This window comes from Physeter macrocephalus, chromosome 15, assembly GCF_002837175.3.
Source record: "Physeter macrocephalus isolate SW-GA chromosome 15, ASM283717v5, whole genome shotgun sequence".
NCBI lineage: Eukaryota > Metazoa > Chordata > Mammalia > Artiodactyla > Physeteridae > Physeter > Physeter macrocephalus.
The window spans coordinates 73,012,608-73,018,607 of record NC_041228.1 but is presented as its reverse complement, the minus strand read 5'-3'; the positions used below and the strand labels follow the sequence as shown (position 1 = coordinate 73,018,607).

Here is a 6,000-nt window from a genome sequence, read left to right as displayed (position 1 = left end):
GGTCCTTGAGTGAAGCTGGGTCTTGGTGTTGAGATGGAGATCTCTGGGAGATTTTCACCGTTTGATAATGCGTGGAGCTGGGAGGTCTCTTGTGGACCAGTGTCCTGAGGTTGGTTCTCCCACCTCAGAGACACAGCCCTGACGCCTGGCTGGAGCTCCAAAAGCCTTTAATCCACGCAGCTCAAAATAAAAGGGAGAAAAAATAGAAATTAAAGAAAAGGAAGGAAGGAGGGAGGGAGGGAAGGAAGGAATGAAGGAAGAAAGAAGAGAAGGGAGGAAGGAAGAAATGAAGGAAGGAAGAAAGGAAGGAAGGAAGGAAGGAGGAGATTAAGAAAAATTTCTATTAAAAACAAAACAAAAAAAACAAAAAATGGGTCGGTCTAACCCTAGGACAAATGGTGAAAAGAAAGCTATACAGACAAAATCTCACACAGCAGCACACACACACACACACAATTAGGTATTTTTTAAGAATATTATTGCAAATGAAGATAACATGATTTATTGAATCAATCTGCTGTTGTGGCTATTCAAGCAGTTTCTAATTTTTCACCCTGATTTATATTTTGATACATCAGTCTTGGTGGATAAGTATGATTCTTTCTGTACGGTAAACTCCGATGTTCTAGAAGGGACAGTCTCATGTTTAAGGATACCCATATTTTAGCGGTCTGAATACATTCGGCCAAATTTCTTTTTGGAAGGAACAAGCCAATTCACACTTCACGCCGACAGCGGAATATGAGTCTCCATCTCACTGCAATTTCTTCAACATTATACCTTTGCCATTTTGACAGCTGGAAAATTTATCCTTTTTATTTTAAGAACTCTTTTTTTTTTTTTTTTTAATTTGGGTGCACCGAGAGGCCTGTGGGATCTTAGCTGCCCAGCCAGGGATCGAGCCAGGGCCCCCCAAGTGAAATCGCCAAGTCCTAACCACTGTATCGCCAGGGAATCCCCTAGAACTTTAAAAATAGTATGGTATTGGCTACTATATTTGTTTCATTTTTAAACCCAGCTTATTTTAGATTTTATTTTAATATGATCATTTAATAAAGATGTACTTACTGTTGCTCGTTCCCTGGGATTGTACAGTGTACAATGTAGACAACTGGATATATCAGCCCTAAAGTATTTCTAAATTTTGTTAAAATCACCTGTGGAATTTGCATATATTTCCATTGTGATTTCCTTTATTGTTAGTGTGTTTAGAAAACCAGGCCTTATCCAGAGATCAGTTACATTCTAATACATGTATTTTTCAGTCTTTTAAGACAGGGGTCCCCAACCCCTGGATCCACAGCCTGTTAGGAACCAGGTCTCACAGCAGGAGGTGGGAGGTGAGTGGCCGGCCAGCGAGTGAGGCTTCATCTGCCACCCTCCCCCCATGCAGTTCCACGTGTAGCTGTATTTCTGATGTATCTGTGAGGAGGAAGGTGATCTCCGCGTCTTACTCTTCCGCCATCTTCAATTAGGTATTTTTTAAGAATATTATTGCAAATGAAGATAACATGATTTATTGAATCAATCTGCTGTTGTGGCTATTCAAGCAGTTTCTAATTTTTCACCCTGATTTATATTTTGATACATCAGTCTTGGTGGATAAGTATGATTCTTTCTGTACGGTAAACTCCGATGTTCTAGAAGGGACAGTCTCATGTTTAAGGATACCCATATTTTAGCGGTCTGAATACATTCGGCCAAATTTCTTTTTGGAAGGAACAAGCCAATTCACACTTCACGCCGACAGCGGAATATGAGTCTCCATCTCACTGCAATTTCTTCAACATTATACCTTTGCCATTTTGACAGCTGGAAAATTTATCCTTTTTAAGAACTCTTTTTTTTTTTTTTTTTTAATTTGGGTGCACCGAGAGGCCTGTGGGATCTTAGCTGCCCAGCCAGGGATCGAGCCAGGGCCCCCCAAGTGAAATCGCCAAGTCCTAACCACTGTATCGCCAGGGAATCCCCTAGAACTTTAAAAATAGTATGGTATTGGCTACTATATTTGTTTCATTTTTAAACCCAGCTTATTTTAGATTTTATTTTAATGTGATCATTTAATAAAGATGTACTGTTGCTCGTTCCCTGGGATTGTACAGTGTACAATGTAGACAACTGGATATATCAGCCCTAAAGTATTTCTAAATTTTGTTAAAATCACCTGTGGAATTTGCATATATTTCCATTGTGATTTCCTTTATTGTTAGTGTGTTTAGAAAACCAGGCCTTATCCAGAGATCAGTTACATTCTAATACATGTATTTTTCAGTCTTTTAAGACAGGGGTCCCCAACCCCTGGATCCACAGCCTGTTAGGAACCAGGTCTCACAGCAGGAGGTGGGAGGTGAGTGGCCGGCCAGCGAGTGAGGCTTCATCTGCCACCCTCCCCCCATCGCTCCCCATCGCCTGCATTACCACCTAGGCCATCTCCCCCCCACCCCACCCCCGTCCGTGAAAAAACTGTCTTCCACGAAACCGGTCCCTGGTGCCAAAAAGGTTGGGGACCGCTGTTTTAAGATGCAGCTTTTATGACACTAAAGCTAATTGTGAAAGTACCTCCTCTGTGTCACTCCTTATCCAAGCTTTCATGGAAGATTTCATTTCACATGCAAATCAATCCTGCAAAATGGATACCCTTATTATCTCCTTGTCTAGAAAGCGAAGGCACTGAGACTTGCAGTGGTTAAGTGACATGCCGACATCACTAGCCATCAAGTTACAGAGCCAAGGCCCTCTAGCCAATGACAGGGCTTTTCCCTAGGAAGCAACGCGGTTTTAGCAAGGGGAAACTAGACCAACCAACACTGAAAAGTAGAGATGAGATAAAGATGGAGAGCGTCTAGCATGCTCCTTTCTGCTTAAATGACTTCATACCCGTGTTAGAATAAAACCAGACTCCTACACATGTAGGATCAGGCCCCTGCTTTCCTCCTGTCTGACCTCCATCCCGCCCCCCCAAACTTTATTCAACTCACATCGACCTTTTTCCTGTTTCCTTAACAGGCCAAGTTCATTTCTGATTTAGGGCCTTGGCCTGACTATGGTAAAGTGATCATTTACCATTTTTAGTACTTTTGTCTTGAAATTTACATTATCTGATAAATATCTGCTACTAAATTTTGTTGTTGTTTTTGTAATTTTTTTTTTTTTTTTAGGGAGGAGTTGTACCATTCTGGGAATTCACTTCTATGATACGATGTTTCCCTTTCTAGGGCCATAGCGGAGACAGGATGAGATCACAGAATAGTGCAGCTGGAAGAAACCAGGATTTCCTTCCATAAACAAGGATAGAGATTGCCAGAGAGCTGGGGGATGTGCCTGAGATTGCACCACTCAATTAACAGTGTGCCAAAAAAATACTAGAAATACGATCTTTTGACAGAATTCTGCTACCTGCAAATTCCCAGACTTCTCATCAATTTTCTCCATTTATTCATTCTTTAAGCAAATGGTTAATCAATCAGTTAATATGTTCCAGGAACCACACAAGGTGCTTAGGGTGTAGTAGGGAGCGTTACAGACAAAACCTCAGTACTTACAGAAGTCAAATTCTTGTTTGTGTGTGTGGAGCAGTGAAGGCGATAGAAAATAACCAACAAAGGCACAATATAATTTCAGGTCTTGATCAGTGCTATTCTAGCTCCTTTATAAGCTTCTCCTTATAATCATTTACATTCTGCAGGTAGAGCTCCACCTGCCTTCTCTTAGGCGTGGAATGGTATGATGTTTGGTTTCAGGGACATCTTTTCAAGTAAGACAACAGAGCAGGAGTAGAGGTCAAATAAATCTGTAAGGACGCGCCTTGTAAAAATAACAGAAAGATTTGCCACTGAAATGTTCATAATGTTTAAAAAACTCTGAAAGTTGACCTTGCGATAACAAAATAGACCCTACTGAATAGAAGGGAGATATATACTTTGGAAATCTAAGTACCATCTTTCACTTAAGGAATACATCATTCAACTTTCTTTCACACCAATTACCTATTATTGCTTGGAGATAAGGTAGCTAAAATGTTAATTTTTTTAGTTTTATTTTTTATTGTGGTAAAACATACATAACAAAATTTTCAGTTTTAACCATTTTTAAGTGTACAGCTCTGTGGTGGTAAATACATTCACACTGTTATACAGCTATCACCACCATCCATCTCCAGGACTGTTGATCAACCTGAACTGAAACTATACTCGTGAAACAAAACCTCGCCATTTACCCTGCCCTCGGCCCCTGGGAACCACCATTCTACTTTCAGTCTCTATGAATTTGTCTAGTACCTCATGTCAGTGGAATCAGTCACTATTTTAAAATACCATTTTTAAAACTGACCTACTCCTCTATATAGGAATCACATAGTAAATTACTAGCACAAGTAACTCTATTCTGACCATTGTCACTGATTGTGGTTTTTATGCATTTTGCTTATTAAATCTGTGAGGTGGTGTTAGTGAAGGAGATGATTTCAGGTCCTTTTGACAAAATAAATCACTAGAGCCCCTCTCACGACACACAGGGCTTCTAAGTGAATTGAAGAAGGCACGTTTCGGACCAAGATCAACTTAACCACTTACGTGTCATGGTTATTGATTTCCTAATTGGAAATATAAGGTTTTTTTTTTGGCCGTGCAGCTTGCAGGATCTCAGTTCCCCAACCAGGGATTGAACCCGGGCCCCGGCAGTGAAAGCCCGGAATCCTAACCACTAGGCCACCATGGCACTCCCAGGAAATATAATTTTATAAGAGCTTTAGGTCCTACATGGTATGGGTTTGAGGTGATGCTTCTGGTGCCAATAAAAGCATTTCTCTGATGTTCAGAATTATTTTCTTTCCCGAAATAGCACTAAAAATGGTTTTGATTGATCATAACACATGCATTTTAAAATGGGCTAAAACTGAGTATAGCCGTACCATTTGGTTTAAACAAAACCCAGATTGTAGGGAGAACTCCCACAAATGCATTAGCAGCACCACTTTCATTTCTGTGTCTGTCCTAAATGAGTAGACAGATTTTCCCTTTGTAGCAAACAGATATCGATAAAACATCTTTAGCTGTTTTGCCACCATTAATCGATGGCAGGCAGGCCTTCAATGCCTATAAATTTGATCTATGTTCAGCAAAGCCACACATTTTAAATCTTGACTTTTAAGATTTTATAAGTGCTAAATATGTTTTAACTCACGACGAGAAGTGCTTAAATTACATATTACTCAAGCATACTTGAAGAGGTTGGGTAAATCGTTTTGGATGCTTTCAATTTTCTGTCCTCTAATTGAATTCACTTTGGAAACGCTCCTGTCTGCTCACAAAGTTGAAGCGAGTGGATTTTGTACCCACCAGTGCAGGTCGCAGGCTACAAACCCAGTAAGATTTGTACCCGTGTTCCAAGAGTGCTTACTGAGTATTTTTCAGCAACTTAAAGGGCTGGGAGCCTGGAATTTAGAAAATAAATATGCTCGTGTGCCACGTATAGACTCATACTAACCTGAATTACTGTGTGTTCACGTGTCCTGTTTCTCTTCCGGAGGAGACTCGCTACGCATTGCTATTTTATTAAATACGTGTTTATGGTTGTCAGTGGTGATGGTGATGTTGGCGACTTTTACCGAGAAAGCCAAGGACAGGAGAAAAGGCAAGATGGGAGGAAATAAGGGCATGAGGAGAAGCGAGGGGCAGAATCCACTAACAGGGCGAGCCAGCCAGTCCTGCCCCCCTGCTCTGCTCCCACGGGCCATGTTTCAGTTCTGCAGCCACTCTTGCCTCTTTCTTTAGATGGAAACAAATCTCACTTTAATTGTAAAAGCCTTCATTTACAGTGAATTTAACAATGAACAAGAAATAGATAACTAATAAGGACCTACTGTATAGCACAGAGAACTCTACTCGGTACTCTGGAATGACCTATATGGGAAAAGAATCTAAGAAAGAGTGGAGATATGTATGTGTATAACTGATTTACGTTGCTGTACACCTGAGTCTAACACAACATTGTAAATCAACT

The 6,000-nt window shown here is 40.5% G+C and overlaps 1 protein-coding gene and 1 long non-coding RNA gene across 6 annotated transcripts in view; one reads left to right on the top strand and one right to left on the bottom strand.

Moving 5' to 3' along the window:
- The window catches only part of CLVS1 (clavesin 1), a 246,674-nt gene that overhangs the window by 58,373 nt on the left and 182,301 nt on the right, over positions 1 to 6,000 (top strand). Inside the window, exon 1 of one of the 5 annotated variants that reach the window (XM_055091288.1) lies at positions 1,390 to 1,475. The exons of the other annotated variants lie outside the window; for them this stretch is intronic. The gene's annotated coding sequence lies outside the window, so the exon portion shown is untranslated. Of the gene's footprint in view, positions 1 to 1,389; positions 1,476 to 6,000 lie in introns of those variants that run through there. 5 annotated transcript variants of the gene reach the window in all.
- The window catches only part of LOC112065833 (uncharacterized), a 130,875-nt gene continuing 124,889 nt past the window's right edge, over positions 15 to 6,000 (bottom strand). The window contains exon 3 of the long non-coding RNA XR_008619523.1: positions 15 to 180. This is a non-coding gene — a long non-coding RNA (uncharacterized lncRNA). The remainder of the gene's footprint in view (positions 181 to 6,000) is intronic.